This window comes from Ischnura elegans, chromosome 4 (genome assembly GCF_921293095.1).
Source record: "Ischnura elegans chromosome 4, ioIscEleg1.1, whole genome shotgun sequence".
NCBI classification, from domain to species: domain Eukaryota; kingdom Metazoa; phylum Arthropoda; class Insecta; order Odonata; family Coenagrionidae; genus Ischnura; species Ischnura elegans.
Genome location: NC_060249.1, coordinates 47274156 through 47293016, shown reverse-complemented (window position 1 = coordinate 47293016; position 18861 = coordinate 47274156). Strand labels below are relative to the sequence as shown.

The following is an 18861-nucleotide window of genomic DNA, read 5'->3' as shown; positions in this document are numbered from 1 at the left end:
AGATATTACCGGCATGGGACTTTTCCCGCGAAATTGCTTCCTCTCGCTTCTTCTTTTTCGGAAAATAAATGAGCCCTGCCGGAAATTAACGATTTAAGCGAGGGAGATAATCGACAGGACGTCATCAAAGATGAGAGTTTAAGATTGGTTCTCGTTCGATTAGAACGGAAAAAATCTTAAGATCGGAAAGGGTCCCGGGGGCCATTGGAACTGCCTGAAGTTCTTTATTTATCGGAATTTAAAGGATCCCTGGGTCCATAGACAAAACTTACTCCACAACATAGGCAAATAAATGTATAAAAGTCCTTAAAATTGGATTTATTTAGAATATATGGTAGTGAACATTGTGTACGAGGTGAATTTGCCCCAATGACACCACAATGCAGGGGATGATAGATATAAAAAGGTGAAATAAAGCCAAAAGATCAATGGAAATTATAAAAATAACAGAACAAAGGAGAACATAATCAACCCTGGACATGGGGACATATGGGGAAGGGTTGATATCGAATGAAAAAATGGCACCCAAAATTTGTGGCGCTAAGCCATTTTATTTACAATAAAACAAAATTTTGTCGTTTACTCCGGCCCTAACTTACATTTTAGTTTCATGTGTGCCATGCTGTGCAGGAAAGTTTTTAGGGAAAAATATTCTTTCGCATTCACAACCAGTCAGCTGTAGATTTACATCCGAGGTTAGCGTAGGTGACCGCCCACTCAAAAAGTTAATCGCGCCATGAGAAATAAAGAGGACAAGCGTGAGAAAAGGAATATTACCCAAGGTGATTGAGCGTTTGAAGTTAGTGACAAAAGTAGGTAAATTACAGAGGAACGTCACAAAAAGTAAGGGCGAAAAACAGCATTCGAGGAATAATTTAAAACATAACATAGCAAAATTAATCGAAGTGTAATTAAATCGGTCAATTTCCAGATTAACATCTGTATCTCTCATGCGTATTCTCCCAGATTTACTAACCCCTAAACTTTTCACAATCTATTCTCATTTGTCAAAATAAAGAATAATTCAATAATAAATAATATTAATTAATTAATTAATAATGAATAATAAAATCGGATTTGCTACTATAATTTCTGAAATATGAAGGCTTCGACTGATAACATGTGTGCGACCACATGCAAAGAAATTAATGAAGAGAAAAAATTAATCCACAAATTCATATTCAGTTTGGAAATTTTAACATTTATACTTGATAAAGAAAAAACTTTCGTCATTTTTTTTCGTTTCTAATTTAAAATTTAATAACCTCCAATCACACTTTTAAAAAAAACATATTGTATGGGACAGGATATAAAAATATTTAGTTACATTTTGAAAATTGATGTTTTTCTTTCTAGTCAGCCTCTGCGATACGACCAGAAAGAGAGCCATATGTGATTCATTTCTGGGAGCTGGAACTGCCACTAAAACCGTCCTTCACCGCCATGCACAGGGAATGGACTCCCTCCGAAGATGAAAAAAAATAAGCATTGAACGGGACGGAAAATAAAAGAAATTAACTCGATCGACGTCCCGCGCAGAGAGAGAGAGAGAGAGAATAAAAAGCAACGAAAGTCGGCAGGGAAGGGCGTAGCCGGAGAGGAAGCAGCGGAATGAGGAGAAAATGAATAAAAGTCACACTCTGCAGGGGTTCCTTCGGCGCGGCAAGTGGGAGAGACATGTCGCCTGGATACCATATTCCTCCCGCGCTTCTGCTCCCGACTCAACGCGAAACGCGACCGGGCGATCGTCGACCTGAATTCTCACACATTCTCCGCCATCTCAATCCGCTACTGCCTCGGTTTTTTTCCGTATTTCGGCTTCGATTTGGGGAAGAAATATTCTTCCCTATTCAGCCACGGCCAACCTAACAGTGAAATAATAAATTTACTCTCGAGATTCTAGCAAGTTACTCGTCATCATCATCATAAGTCAACAATCCTAAGATTGAAGAAAGATTTGGTGCTTACCTGAGGAATTGACTCCGTAAAGAGTTTCCTGGATTGCCACCGGGTCAAGAACTGCATTATAGCCGACGTTTCGACGTCATTAAAGAGTCCATTGAAATCAGATTTATCTTGATTTATCTCTATTTGATCTTCATCGTCCTATTAATGAAATACTTTTAAATGCAGAGATCATCTAATCAACGCCGCGAAAATCTTCGAACCTACATTACTTATAAATGTATTTCATTCAAATCATCCCTCTTCTCCTACCATGTGTTTAATTTAATGGATATAAATTTTTCACGGATTTTTCCATTTCAATCTTATCCCGGTGTGCAAAAACTAATTATCTCACGATTGTATGGAATAAGGGAAATGAATACAGATTTCCTCAGTCCTAGCTTAGAAGTTGGATTGATTTTACCATTAAATTTGTGCGCTAATTAAGCGGTTTTCAAAATAAAAGCCTTCGTAGAATTAAACGTTTTCCCGGAACGAGTAATTGAACCAGAATGTTAGTGACGTCACCGACTCATGAAATGTGGGAGGCAACTTTTGAGTTTTCGTATTTCAAACTGACAAGAAATGGATTAATAGAGACGCTTTGTTTTTGGCCGTAACTTCCACCTTTCCCTTCAATCTACCGAATTCTTTTAAAGAATTGCGATTTCTGATAGGAATGAACGCAACCTCATTCGCCTCTTAATTTCAATTTTTACGAAAATATGTTATGTTGTTCAATCCCCTCAAAAGCCCTCACTCATTGAAATTATTCCGGTTAAACCGAAATGAATTGATACAAAAGAAACCGTAAATTTTTACCGAACCAGTTAATGTATAAAATGAAAAATCACAATTAATGTTTCAATCAAGGAGAAATATATATATGCATTATGTCAGGAGACCTTTCCACCATCCCCCTCCAGTCTAAATACACCGTTTTCATCAACGAACTAATCGCTCGACTTGAGGAGGGGATTTCGGAGAAAATAAGCTCCAGTAAAGAAAAAAAACTAAATGAAGAAGGCTTAATTATGACGACGACTGGTGGCTGACGCTAGAAAGGAGCGGGAGGAGGGGAAGAAATATAAAGACGATGACGAAGAAGGTTTTAGATAACAGGAAGTTAGATAAAAGAGGCAGAGGAGTGGAGGGAGGGACTGAAGAGGCAAAAGAATGAAAGAGGGAGCGGTGAGGAAAATGATTTATCCAGATGTTTTATGAATCCCATTAGAATTCTGGGGGAGGGGGCGAATGCACAAAGGGATGGGAATATGAGAAAGGGGAGTCAGCTTCGGACGAGAGGCACAAGAAAGAAGATGGACCACACCCTTCACGACTACTTAAAAACTTCATCCCTGAACGTCTGCCGCGTAACACGAGGGATTCATATGGCCAACTGCTCACAATGCGTATCCACTACAACCACATATGAGAAACAAGACCTCACTCATTGAAATCATTCGGGTTTAACCATAATGAATTTATACAAAGAACACCGTAAATTTTACTAAATCGGTTACGCAAATTGCAAATCACAATCAATGCCTCAATAAAGGAGAGATATTGGATGCGTAATGCAGTGGGGTAGCAAACTTAATTTCGCTCGGGGGTAGAGGGGAGTCCGAAACCAGGGGGAAAATTTTTCAAAAACAGGAAACAGGATATATCCCGTCAACGCCCACGGGTGCCATATAGCACCCAGTGTAGTGCCGAGCCAATACTCCTGCAATGGATTTAATATGTGAATTTTAGCGTACATATCGGTGCACATACTTAGTAGAAGGTTTCCTCTATTATGCAGTCAGTGTGGATTGTATTCATTGTGTTGAGCACATATGTATCATATTTTATAAAATTGAAACATGTGTGAATTAAAAAAAACTTTGGGCGCTGACGGGATATACAGATAATGGTCAGAATTAACCCGTATTACCCCGCAAGCCGCCTCAAAAAGGCGTTTGGCAGTGGTTGTTAGCGAATGAAAAGGGATGCATGGAGAAATTATAACGAAATTATGCCTAGTATTTTATTTAAGTCCTTTATTGTTCAAGGGAAAAACAAATTTCTACGTCTACATACCACACCGCAAGCCGCCTCGAAAAGACGTATGGCAGTGGGAGTTAGGACACCAGGCGTTAACACAAAATAAAAAATACTATAACGAAATTACGCCTGGCATTTATTCAAGTCATCTATGGTTTGGCGAAATAACGAATTCCTACACCCTCATACTACTTCGCTAGCCGCATCCTCCAGAAGGTGTGCAACGGTGGGTGTTAGGACACGTTTTTGACTGAAGAACATCTCTATTTCGCGTCATTTATCGCATGCATAGCGTAGAATGAGACTGAGTGGTGCGGGTTGCCCACCCACATAACTGCTTTCGGGGACACGATAAAAGGTCATTTTCTCGATAATTAAAAGGGATAGAGCTGACGTATTTGGTCTAGAATATCAAGGAAAGACCAAAGTTATACACCATTGGAAAAAATGAGTGCTTACCAAAACCAAATTTAAATTATTTACTTTTTTAACGTTTTTCGTTAAAAATTTCGAAACTTCAAGACAAAATGGCGAACAGAAGATATCAATTGATTTTGAAAAAAAATCATATCTGTAATAACCACCCGGGTACGCAACCTTACCCGGGTATTACGATTCGCTCCTAAAAAAAAGTGGCAAAACTAGGCACCCTAATACTTACTCTTCATTCCAAAAATGAACGCTCTATAAGTCCAACGATAAAATTTCAAAAAAAAAAAAATCGCCCAACGTGGGGCTCGAACCCACGACCCTGAGATTAAGAGTCTCATGCTCTACCGACTGAGCTAGCCGGGCACATATTTCCTAAGTCGAAAAAAAGAAACCTTAGACCGTTAAGGAAAGCCGTGGAAACAAGTTCAATACTTTTCGCTGGTATCCTAAGACTTCGTTGAAGCAGGATTAGGTGATTATAATTTCTTTCCTCCCTCCCCTATTCTATATTCTAATAAAAATATTCTATTCTATTCCCCTAGTTTTGATCCTGGGTACGCCGTTGGAGACAGAGAAAGTATATGGAGAAGGACCCCGTGCTCATAATCGCGGACGCAGACAGGATGCGGATGCGTGAGACAATGAACTCTCTGCGTAGGATTTTCGCCGCTTTCCGTGAGCGTTGCGCAAGCGGTCTTTAAACACGACGCGTCGAGACGAACTATTTCCGCGGCGACCTCTGGAAGGATACGTACCACTTGGAGCAGCAGACGCATCCGTTTGCCTCTATGCCATTTCGCGTCTGATGCCGGAACGGAAACGTATATTATTATTTGCTAGAGACGAGAGTGAACTTAGGCTTCGACCGCGAAGATAGGGTGCGTCGCGTCCTTAAGAGTAAATAATTCAAGTATACATAGTAATTTTTCGCGGTGAAATTACACGAACATCTGAAAGCCTTCTTCTTTTCGTTAGAAGCTTCGCCCGTTCCCTTCAAGTGCCTTTTTACCTTTCGACGAGTTAATTTAATAATAAGACTTATCTGAATTGACATTCACCTTAAATTCTCCATTCATTCTTTTAAATTTCTAAGGCCCCTTCACGAGCCGACGATATTCCCTTCTTTGTTCCCACACGCTAATTTACCACTGCGATACGTCAGATGAGACGAAAATGTACCACATCATCCATATTACCGACATAATCAACATTTCTCATTCCACATCTTATGAACAGAAAAATTGGAAATAGACAGCTTCTAGCCTATTACGGCAATGGAAAATCACAAACACTCAATATGGCGGAGGGTTACGCCCACTCGGATTCACCCTCACTTACAGCTGTGCATAGGCAGCGCCATCTTTAGTGCCTTAATAACTCTATGGTCGCGTCCATAGAGATTCCGTCCGTAGACAACCTCCATGGTCGCGTCGGTGTCGTGGAGGGATACAGTAGCTGGCGAACACGCGGTTGCACTGGACTATTTCGCGTGGCGGAACGTATGCCACCGGTGTGCTCGATTCAGTGGTCGTATGATTCACGTTAAACACGCGTGAGGGTCGTCTTCCTTTGAGTTCTCCAACAAATTTTGCGCGCTTTGGCACAGGTGAAATCAGGAGGAAACGCATGATGACAGTTAAGCATTAGCTCTGCAGCTTGAATGCGACTCATTAGACAGCAACAGAATACAAAACAAATAGTTAGAAAATATTTTTTTAATTTACTTCTAAGCGGACTAACCCTAAATTTAGCACTAAATAATAGGTTTTTCGTAATATCTGTCACACACAAGTACAAGACGTTGAATACGGTGTTCGATCAGACCCTACTTTGACAGTTCATCATTCGGAAAAAGTCGATCTATTTAAACAAAAGCTGTGCAGTTGCTAGACCGCAGATAACGATGAATGAGTTATATTTCAGAAATGTATCTCCGCCAAAAAAATATATTACCAAGTAATGCAAAAAGTATCATACTTATCAAAACCGGCCCTTCTAGTATTTCGCTCAAGGAAACGTCCTAGCACATGCCACGTTTTCCCAAGAAAATTTTCATGGTGTTAATACTTGAATCCGAATTACCGCTGACTGATATTCATAGTGATCGAAATCATTATTTTCAGCAGCCACTCATTGTCGGCTAAAAATAAATAAGTTGTGCTGAGTACGCCTTACAGCAGGAATCTGTAGCCTTCTTAAGCCTCCAGGCCTGATGTTAAAATTGGTACATATCTGCAGGCCTAGTTATTCGTAGAAAAAAGGAATTTTAGCTACCTACTGCAATAATATTTTCCTACCTATGCACAGAATTTAACTACAAACCTAATCAATAATTTAATAACTACCTCAAAATGAGCTCCATTAATTAAGATACCATTCTTCAAGTCAGATATAAATTATTAATCAAAATCGCAAGATTTTAAGACATAAAAAGTAAATCAATCACAAAGAATGTTGACTGATCAATATTCAATAATTTCGTAACGGAAAAATTTGAATTTATCATCGCGATGATTATTTCACATTCAACCACTTCTTTCCAATTTCTCAAATCATAAACTCAACAGTTGACATTCATTCAAAAGAGATATTTTCATCGTTATACCTTGTATTGGTGTATCTGAGAGGCAAACGAGTTAATGACACAGTAACTCTTTCCAGGAATACAAATCCGATGCTTTCACCGAAATGATTGACGGCTTCAGTCTGGACGTGCGTCTTAAAAATTATATTTGAGACAAGTAGCAGCTTTCAAAGCGTCCGATTACAGATATGTCTTTGACTGAGAAAAATTAAATTCCTCAAAAGACGAAAGATATTTGTCTGTCAATTACAATATCCCTTATCGGCTTGAAACCCTCAAAACCAATAAGTCATACAATGACTTAAGACAACCAACCGAAACAACAAGTCATGTTCTTTTTTTAACTGTCATCGAGCTTAAAGGCACGGCTTCTTATCCACTCAATCACATTCCTTCAGCTGAAAAAAAAATTAAGCTTGATATCCAGATATAAGTTTTAGTTTTATTAACGTTTATTTTTCACACTGAGACTTTGTAAAGCATTCAGCAGTGAGTTCTAAGGGATAGATCACACTGTGAAAGGTTTCATCTTAATCACCTAAATTGCTCATGACAGGCTTTATGTTTTACACAATTTTAAATATTACAGAAGTAACAAATGAATAGATAAGGTTGACCAGGATGATAAAATAGGAATGTAAAGAACACTCGGGTGAAATGTATCGTTGACGAGATTAGAAAAAGGAGTGTAGGAGTAAATGAAAAAATTGTCACATACTAAAACTCAAAATATTTACTTAAAATCTCCTGACGACTCTTCATTATTTCAGAACTTAGAACAGCTTGAAAAGGTAGATACCAATGAAGAGGAGTACAATAAAAAATTGGAATATTTACCTACTGCTGATTTCAATTCAAACACTTGTAACTTTAAAGAAAAAGGAGGCAGCTGTGGAAGCTACTTTTTTCATTTGTTATCACTCATGATAGGCTGCAATGGACCACGAAGAGGCAGATATTTCAGTCATACTACAAATAGATTTCCTTTTATAGAGCTCTTCTATTCTTTCTCAGAAATCAAACGTATATCTCAGTCATCCAAACGGTTGATATCAGCCCCTATGCAATCCACATTCCTTGGTCTCAAGCCGTTATATTCAAGAGTTTTGTCAACTACAGTTTTCTACTATCATGCACGTCATAAAAAACAACGGTATTAATAAATTTTCGAAACTGATCCTGAGATATACTAAAAGAGTTATTTTGTATTATATACAGTAAAAAAGGCCGGCTGCTATGCGAAAATGACTGAGTATATGTAAAACTTGTTTGCGAAATATCGCGTTAATTTACCATAATCGTTCGTTGTCGATCTTGGTAGAAATCTCTACCATTCCCGGATATTATACAACAGTAGGAATAGTTCAAAAGGATAAGTAGTCTCACACTGAAACGCGATACGCTGGTTACAAGGGGAATCAAACGTTTACGCAATACCGCCACGGGTTTAATATCCGTCGGCACATATCGTATGAAAGACAGGTGATCCACCCGAATCCGAATTACACCAACTCCACAAAGCGATCACAGCGGAGACATTCGGCGGGACACACACGGGGAACGCTGCCGACTAATCGAAAACAACCGGAAGACCATTCGAGCCCGAAACCGTCGACGTTCAAGGCAACAATACGACCAAGACACCGATATTAATAGACCGACGCAGTCCGAACGCGACCCGAATTACTTCGCGCGGCGGAAGGGCAACAATTGAATTGAGGATATGGCGGAGGCGGTGTTGCCAATATCGCTCCGCGGGCCCGTTCCCCCGTTAATGAAGAGGGCGTGACTGCTCCCACCGCTCCCCCGCTAATGCACCCGTGGTACGTAATGCTCACAGCCGCTCGGCCGGATAATTTGACGCCGGTAGGAGAGGGCTCCGTAAGCAAACGGGGCGCGCTCATGTGGTACGAAGGGGTGGGATCCACCTACGACCGTTATTTATTATTTGAAGTTCCCCACCAGTTAGGACTGGTTTTCATTAAGGTTACACGAGTAAGAGAAAAGCTCGATCATCGATTAATAAGCCGCTACACATCGGCTTATAAGTAAATTTAAAGCCGCTTCTTTGGTGTTTTAGCCAATGCAATACATATCCATTGCATATCTAGTGCATAGGCAGCGTCTAGGAGGTTTCACCGTGACTATAGGTTTAAAAACAAATACTTTTATCCATACATACTACACAATTGGTCCAACCAACCACATGTGACATTCTCCCTTATTAAAAAGATCTACGATCGGAGCCAGATATCAATTTGTTACTCACTTTTGAACATAAATAGTGTCTAAAGTATTACTCTACCTACCACCCAGCATGCACACCAATTATAGATGAGGGGTATTAGGTTACCACCAGTTATCCTGGACCTTTAAAACTGAAAACTAAGGCAAGAATTGACATTTGATTGCCAGAGTTCGGCCAAATATATGTTAATCCCATTCTGTTCGAGTAAAAAAATAAACGACTACCTATACTTATCCATTCGGCAAGTACCTCGTTGGGTATATCTAATGAGAGGATAAAAAAACGATTAAAAATGAAAAAAAAATAATTAAAAAATACCAAAATAATTTCCAAAAAAAATGTGTACTTTACAATATGTATTTCTGTAAAATTTCTTTTTTCTATATAATCAACTGTTTAGTATGTAAGCTTCTGCTAACGCAAACACACACTACCCCAAACAACACAAACATATGCGCAAAAAACCCATTGTATTGTAAACTGGCTGGTTGTGGTAAACATGGTTTACCGGTACAGCGTTAAACGCGTCTTCGGCGCGACAGATAATTTGACTAGGTAAGAAGAATAAGATCCTTCGGAAATACGAAAAAAAAATACGGAGAAAGCGGAGGAATGCAGCACAGCAATTCCAATATACAGCAGTACAGCTAATAAACGCATAGACTAAAATATAGTGGAAATAAACGTTATGCGGCAAAACGTTGGAAAACATTCCGTCAATTTCCCTGTTGGCGCACGCTATTGGGATATGTTTGGATGGGAAACAGACTCGTTGTCCGAACACATTAACCCATCAAGTAATAGCCGTGGACTCGGGTGACGGCGGCCGGGCGTGGGATGGCACGGCCAGCACACGCCATGAACATTAACGATACGGAGGGCACTCGATGAGCACGCGTGGGCGGGAGGGACACGGAAATGCCGTGCCATCGACACACACGCGCACTGCGTTGGTTGGTCGAGTGTTTGCGAGGGGACGGGCCAATGTCATTAATGCCAACAGGAGGTGGAGGGAAGGATAGATTTTTAATGCATTCCAAATAAAATATCGTGCAGTCCCTTACACGGAGAATGCAGGAACGAATTGAAAAATGACACAGCAATTTTATCAGGCTGAGGTTATTCATACAAGTAATCTTTAACACTTCCAGAAAGTAGGAGCGGATTGAACTATGGAAAAGCACGATACTATCCATTTTTATAACGCTGTAATAATCTACAGAAACAAAGAGCAGGTGAAAGGCTGTGTTATCGAATGGGTATGAAGCTATTTGCAACCATCATGGCATATTTCAAACCATCGCGTTGGAATACTAATTATCGCTCGCTCTCACGTTAAACGTACAAATATTCCCAATAAAAATTTAAAAATAACATCAATCCACATTGACTTAAAATCCCAGTAACCAAAATTCGAAAAATCTCTGGCAGCCACGGGAAACGACTTGCTGCTGAATCTTTGGAATTACTCCCCTGTACATACCCACATGCACTAAACTCCCAAATACGCCTTTCTCCCTCACCATCTCCTTTCCTCCTAAAATATCTTTCTGCCACACATTGATTAATCCATGTATAACAACGATTGAAATGAAAGATTCCTCAGAGTAAGGATTGGGGTAGAGGGCGCTTTCAGGCTGCGCAGTAGAAGATTCTGTGGTCAACATGGTTACCACGTGATCGTGGGAAGAAGTGCGGGAATCCTTACTCTTCTTGTGGGAAGAAGTGTGGGAAGTGTGGGATGTAAGTGCGGGATCTTGACTACATGCGCAGTAGCCAAAGCGCACTCTCCCCCATCCTTACTCTGAGAAAAATTCAGAATCTCACTGTCGACAGCCAATTGGCATTGGGAATAGTGACAAAAGAATAAGGAAATTTCGGCGTGTCGTCGCCGATTCAGGCGTGATATAGTGGCAGTTCGGCATATTTTGCCGGCCTCGGTGGCGGTGGTGTAAAGTCCTGGTTCAGCCAAACCGTAGGTTGCGGGTTCGAATCCCACCTGGGGAGGTGGTCCCTATCCAGGGCATGGATGTTTTTGTCGTACTTTATTAATTCCTCCGTTGTAAAGGCCTCTATGTGCTGTTTACGGGGAGGGTGAAAATAAATAAATATTGCAATAAGTTGTACTTTTCCAGAAGTATTTAATGCGTAAGAAGCGTTTGCGTAGCACAGGAGTTGTACCGGATGATGGTTCTGTGCACTGAAACGCGTCGCAAGTATCAAAACTTGTGGAAGAGTGCTACCATCTTTTATTTCAATAGTACAAATATTCCACAAAGAACCAAGTTCCAAAAAGAGGGTGCTTTAGGGGCATAGTACAATGGCGACCCATCCTACGTGTTGGTATCGTTTCCTTCCGTATCATAACTCACCTCTCGCCCGCAAACCACGTTCCGAAACTTAGATGCAAAGCGAAAGCGCCTACGGTCCTGCCTACTACGCACTGAATGCCATCCGATCTGGCATATGGGGAGGGACGTAATTGAAGCGGAGAGCTAGCGAGCACCTATACATTGGGCGGAGGAGCAGAAGAGGGTGCAGGGGGAGCGGCAAGCATTAGAGGGGAGAGAAATGCCGCCTAATGCAAAGGGGTGCAAGGGCCTGCATTCCCGCATGGGTACAAACATTGGCTGTCCAGTGCGAACCGCCTGGCCCGCACTCTGCTGCACTCGAAATGTATAGGCGCGGCATGTTTTAGGGCCCCAAAAGATATTATGCATCGTGATAAATATGTATTTACCCGGTTTGGAGGATATTAAATTCTACAAGTTTCTCGATCATGTTATATTATGTGCACGAAATTCAAAATTATTCACGATAGACTAGTTTATAGACAATATATTCCTTTTAAGGATTAAAATTAAATGCAAAATGAAATGATCAACATTCGGTTACTAGGTTACGTGATAAATAACAAAAGAATCAATACATCAGTTCATCGTAATGCTTTTCGAATGAACATATCTCCAGTTTATATCCTGGAATAGCCTCCAAGAGTATAGCAGCAAAAAAAATCAGCCAAGTATGAAACATTATCCTAATATACAGGACGCGATGTATCAAATAAACTTAAGCTATAGCAACCAACAATATTAATTCTCAATTAAATTCCGATTGGTTTAGAGAAATGGAATTAATTACCTACATCGACTCATAGAGATAGAGAGGTTTTTCGAACGCCATACAAAACGCACCTTGAATGGTTCAACACCACGGAATAAATTTCAACAATATAACGGTATCAAAACAGACACATCGTATAGTGCAGGCAAATTGAACGGCGAAAAGAGTTGTGAAAAATAGACATATCAAAATCAAACATAAAATCCATCGTTTGAGCCTATCCAGACTATATTAAATTTTGAAAAAAAAATTCGAATATTACTGGAGAAAATGGCTTTCATGTACAATCACATACCATCAAGTACGCCCGTCGGCGATGAATTTGATCTCATCTGAAAAGCTTGTAGTTAGTCAACCTGACATACCTATATATTGGTAATAAGATGCTTAGTTCTGGCATTGGGATCGTTCACCAACTTAACATCATTGTACATTAGGATAGCCTTTAACAATAAAGAGACCCGTATGTTTTCTTTTAACAATCCGTCGCCGAATTCTCGAGCTCCTCGCGGCGAAAAATTGACGTTTGTAATCCTTACGCCGATAATCTGATGACGTCATCGACTGATCCGAGCGGGTCGCCGTACCTTTGCCATACTCCTTGTCTTCGCGCATGGTTTTTAGTGGTTCCTGGTTGCTTACACTTTTGCAAATGATACGACCGTAACGAAATAATGAACCAGGAACTATGATGACGTCACTAACTCATCAAATGTGGGTGGCAACTTTTCGTTTTCAATTAATAAATTGCGATATCAGGTCTCGACCAACGATCCGCTTTAATCTACGGCCATGATACGTTCCCCCTGAGGATTTGGATAGAAGGTCGAAACGGGATGCACCCAGCGCTTGGTGCCACAACCCGCAGGGACGCACATATGCACGAGACGAGGAGGAAGCTGCTATTGAGTCGGTTCGATTACCTCAAACACCCGGGCCCCGTGGGCACACACCCACCCACCTAACATACCTCCATCCAGTAGGCACCCTCTGCCGTTCACCGCACGACCGGCCAGCTCCTTACCCTTCCCTAACGACCACGGCTCCGCACGGCCCAAAGCAATACAAGAGGATTCCACACCCCCGCGTAAGCATGGATTCTAAGCAATGCGATATCTGGAGAATTTGACTACCGTTTCATTTGTTTATGCACGCCGATGATTCGTTGATGTCCGCGCTAAGTGTTCCCTCGGATATCACCCCTTGTGCCGTACGCGGATATAAGGGGGTGCATCATTACGTTCATTTCTTTTCTGTATTGCGAAGCCTCAACAATTTAATTTCATATCAAGTAATAACTTTCATATTAAAATAAAGATAATATTTCGTACAATAATTGTGGTATGTAATTTTTAATCTCAAATATGAGCCCTATCCCCCCCCAGAAAAAATGCTGAATCCGGCCTTGCATGTCAGACCCTTGTGCCCCCCTAGAAAATATCCTGAACCCGCCCCTGCTTTTATCCTTCAACCGCCAGCGACGGTGGTCCAATACCCCTCCCCCTTGAAATACATAGCGCATCTAACACCTTACTCGAGGAAAAAAAGAGAGAACTTAATTATGAGGAGGGAAATGAAGATTTTATTAAGAGGGCTTATCATTTCCTCCCGAATTACTCCATTAAAACATACGATAGCATTATATCGACGGATTCGGGCGTGATATAGTAGAAGGTATCCATGATAGAAGCACTTTTCCGTTTTTTTTTATTTTTTAAACGCAAGACTAGTTTCAGATTACATAGCCATATTAAGGTGCAAGTATATTAATTTAACATGAGCTAATTGAGCACTGATTCAACTACAGATTCCAGGTTTGGGGGAAGAGAGGGAAGAAGCAGGAGAGATGAGTGGTGATTCCTAGGGACATGGGGCTAATCACCACACGCCTTTCCTGCTTCTTTGCTCTGTTCCCCCTGGAGCCTGTAGTTAGAGCAGTGCACATGCTTAATTAATTGTCTTTCACAATTTGTGCATTGCGGGTGACACCCGTAAAATTATCACCGTGGCTACTCCCGGTACACTTAAATTAGTCAAGATCGAACACCTCTGTTTTCAGTCCGGGCCTTGCTCTCTGGCTGTGGCGCTGTGCGCAAGATTTGGACAACTTGTGGCATCATATGATCAGCAGTCCATAAAACCTTGTCTGGTTGTGTCCGCTAAATATCCACAGAGAGGAATGACGCCTCTGTAAATTACTAGGCTAAATCTTTCGATCAGAAATCGGGGGATCCGGGTTCGAATCCCGGTGAAGACGAATGATTATTATCTCTGTGGATTTTTCGCACAATTTGTGCAATGCGGGTGACCGCCGCAAAATTATTGCTGTGGCTAGTCCCGGTATTTGAAGATGGCTCTGTAAGCTAAGACTAGTTGCGTTAAAAAAAATTAAGTAGAAAAGTGCTAATGTGTTTCTATTACGTTATCATCTTGAAATTCGGGGTAGAGCGGACACGCGTAAAAATTGAAGGACGCACGTGTTACGTAACACGCGTGTACTTCAATGCTAGTGTGATCGTCTCCTCCGCACTAAATGCAGCCGTCTTTGCTTTACATAATTAATACGAGAATATTACGTAATTTTAGAGCTAGAAATGAATTTGAGGTATAAACCTGATGTATATAAACAACTTTATTTAAAACTTGATGGCTATGTGACCCGTATCTTCCAAAATTTCGTGACACGAATCGGCAACTCAACATTCCCGAGATGAAAACGACCCGTAGAAGTCTGATTCGTTTCCTGACACGGATGCTCAAAACTGACGATCGATTGAGATTCAATTACATTCCCTCCGCGAAAAAAAGATAAAAGACCCTATATGGTATCGCGAAATAAATTACGCAACTGGAATAAATCATCGAAACACAGTACATAAAAGAATATATTTCAACTATAAATATGAGAAATGAATGCTGACGTCTGTTGTATTTTCATCACTAACCGTACAGTTTTATTTTCTTAAGATAAATAGTCACTGGTCAACAATCCTAGGATTGGTTTGACGCAGCTCTCCACTCAGTTCTCCTATCAGCTTATCTTTTCACTCCTATGTATTTCTTCTCTTTCACATCTCTCTTTACTTGTTCCATATATTTTGTTCGAGGTCTTCCTTTTCCATTCTTGCCTTCCACTTGTCCTTCGACGATTGTCTTCATCAGGCCATCATGTCTCAAGATGTGGCCTATAAGGAAGGTTGTTCCGTCTTCTTATTAAGGTTTTCATGAGGCTTCTGTTCTCTCCTACTCTTCTTAGGACTTCCTCGTTACTAACTCGGTCGATCCATTTGATTTTCATCATTCTTCTGTAGCACCACATTTCAAAGGCCTCTATCCTTGCTTTCTCCTCTGCGGTCATTGTCCATGACTCACTTCCGTATAGGAGCATACTCCAGATGTAGGTTCTTATGAATTGTTTCTTTACTTCTATAAAGAATAATAGTACCAGAAAATTAAGTACATAATTTAAGCGCTAAATAAGAGAATGGGTTTCAGGAATACAATATGATCACTTTAGTGGTGCTGAATTGCCAAGTAGTGAGTGGATGAGAGAAAACTAAACCCAATCCAAATTATATGACAGCCTCATCATGATTACTTAAATTCCCTCACAACCGAAACAAACTTTATTGAAAAGATAAACATATCATCTCACTGTTTATTCTATTCAAAATGGAAGAAAAAATGGCAAAATTGAGAAAAAAATATTGAGTTTTTGGGCACAAGATTTACACATTTGTTTCAACTTCATAAGCAAAAAGCAATGGTGACAAATACCGCAACATTCACTTTCACTTTTGGATTGACAAATGTATAATCATATCATTACCCGGTGAAACACGATATAAAATTTGACTTTGAAAACATACAAGTTCAAAGGAAAACACAGTTAAAAATTTATTCCAGCTATTAAATCGTATTTCAAAGCGTTTCCATCACAAATTGCTTTTGCCTGGATACGAATTATACTAAAAATAAATAAAATAATATATATATTAATACGCCTCCTGAACGATTGTATACCAATAAGGTAGTTTCCTTCAGAAAAGAAAACGAAAGGCATTGATTGCGATTCGTTACCCACCATAATAATAATAATACGTCTTTATTGGGCGATATTGGGACTAGAAAGTCCCATCTTCCATCTAACCCCTGCAAACATTAGTGTATTCATAATATACAAATTATTTGGTTTTAGAAATCGCAGTTTACACGAATGTAAATGGTCAATTTTAACTTCATTTGAAAAAGACCAGATTGGCGCCCATGCGATGCCACTCCACGTGACGTCACAGGGACCCAGATGCTATACGAGTATTCAGGAGTTTTACGTCGTCTGAGATTACCAATACATGCATGAGGCACAGAGCTCAGGGAAACATCTCTTAATAATCACCCATTAAAATTGCCTAAGGTCAGAAAGTTTCCTACGTTTGATAGGGTAATAATAATCCTTATTTAAGCCAAGCGATACCTGCTAGCAGCCGGCATCGTAGCGACGCTCAAAGCCTCGCCCATTGGTCACCTCACACGGCGGCAGCGGTAACCAGAAATACGTCACAAGGGATTTTCCGAGCATTCATACTTAGCCGTCGCGTTTTCGCGCGATTGAAAATTTTCACTTTTCATTGAATCGCGTGAAATATATATCGTCATTTAAAAATCTAAGAGCGTGAAATGCGTACTCCAGGAGTAATAATCTTTCGATTTAGGCAATAAAAAATAATAGGAAACTACCCTATTATCAAAATTCAACCGAATATACAATAAAACGCTCGTAGTTCCGGTCAATTGCCCACCTACTGACATAGTAATGTAAATTGCAAATGGAGGAATAAACCACAAGGAATAAACCGAAATCAGATAGCAATGAGCTCTTATTTGTGCAAGCGAACAATCTTGAAGCGTACGGAAGTGAATAATTCTTTTCTCTAAAGTATATGCAGGATATTACATACTGATGATTAACCATTAATAATTCTCACAGCAATGCTTGAATGACTCACACAGTGAAGATGAAAGAACACACAAACGATGTTTAAACGATACCCCTTTAAATACTTTATACTTTAAATGCTACCCCACCACCCGCCTCAAAAGGTGTTTGTCGGGGGTGTTTATTGTGGCCATTTACATATAAAAAGGATATGCTATAAAGAAATTATGCCAAGCAATTGAAGTCCTCTATTGTTCCCAGAAAAAGCGAATTCCCTTATCTATCCGTTGGGAAAAATATCTCTGATAATTTATCGTTTCTGTCAAACTTAAAACTATTATGGGATTCTAACACGATGTTCTCCGTGTCGTTCAAAAAGATATCTCACTCCGATAAATTTTCAATTGCTCAAGCAATCTAAGACTAGCGCGCAGCCTCCAAGTCTCTAGCGGCTCCCAGCCTAATTCGTTTGGCATCTGGGTAGCTAGTTTGAACGCTCTATAAATCCGACGATAAGAAAATATAAAAAAATTCGCCCAACGTGGGGCTCGAACCCACGACCCTGAGATTAAGAGTCTCATGCTCTACCGACTGAGCTAGCCGGGCTGATGTCTACACTAAGAAAAATAGAAACCTTAGAGCGTAAAGGTAAGCCATGGAAACAAATTCAAAATCTATCGTAAGTATCTTACGACTTCGTTAAAGAACGATTAAGTGAAGCGTTCTTGGATCCGCACGAAAATGAAGCAGATTTTAAATAGAGGAATAACAGTGCGCGCAGACGTCAGGTTAGCAATATTTAATTTGGATTACAATGGGCGTTGGGGGGGAAAGTTTCTAAGAATGGACTTAGTTTTATATTAGTCCATTTAGTACCACCAAACGTTCAGGGCTACGCTGTATCAGCCAGATATGGCATAAAACATTGTGGAATTGATGTCCTATCACTTTTTGCGCTAGAGGGATATAAGTTCTCGTACAAAAGTACGCCATCACATGAAGTTGGCGATTATTTCTTCGGTGATTACATATGTCACAGTTAATTTCTTGAATAAAATAATTTAACTGTGTCCTAGGTAGGAGAAATTTGCCAAACCAATTAGAAAAAATCATTTTTACAACGTAATCAATACTTGCAGATAATTCATCAAAATTTCGAACAAGTTAATAGAAAAAGAGCCCAATCACTATTATCAGCAGTCGAGCCATATTAATGTCGAGAACATTTAGTACTGATGAAAGCTTTCTTGGAAAACACATTTATGAGTATGTACGAGGTGTAATTCATTCCAAAACCATGCAGAATGGAACTCAGTTCTTGTGGTATCAAAGTCACCAACCTAACACCTTTAAGTTTCGCAGGATGGTAAAAGTAATCGTGTCAGAGTCCTCTGGATTGTTGATAATACACTACATAGTTGAGTCTTCGCATTCTACCATCTTTGTTCTCCGCACTTGTTGTTTACATTGCGAAAGTGAATGGAAGTTGCTCGGCAAGATTTTCCGTGATTTGTAGAAGAAATACGGCACAATAGGTTGTAGTTC

The 18861-nt window shown here is 40.1% G+C and overlaps 2 non-coding genes across 2 annotated transcripts; both read right to left on the bottom strand.

Annotated features, from left to right (window-relative positions):
• Nucleotides 1-4715: 4715 nt before the first annotated feature.
• On the bottom strand, nt 4716-4788 carry Trnak-cuu. The gene has a single exon. It is a non-coding gene; the product is annotated as a tRNA-Lys (tRNA).
• Nucleotides 4789-17849: 13061 nt separating this feature from the next.
• On the bottom strand, nt 17850-17922 carry Trnak-cuu. Its single transcript has one exon. It is a non-coding gene; the product is annotated as a tRNA-Lys (tRNA).
• Between the last annotated feature and the right edge of the window lie 939 nt (nt 17923-18861).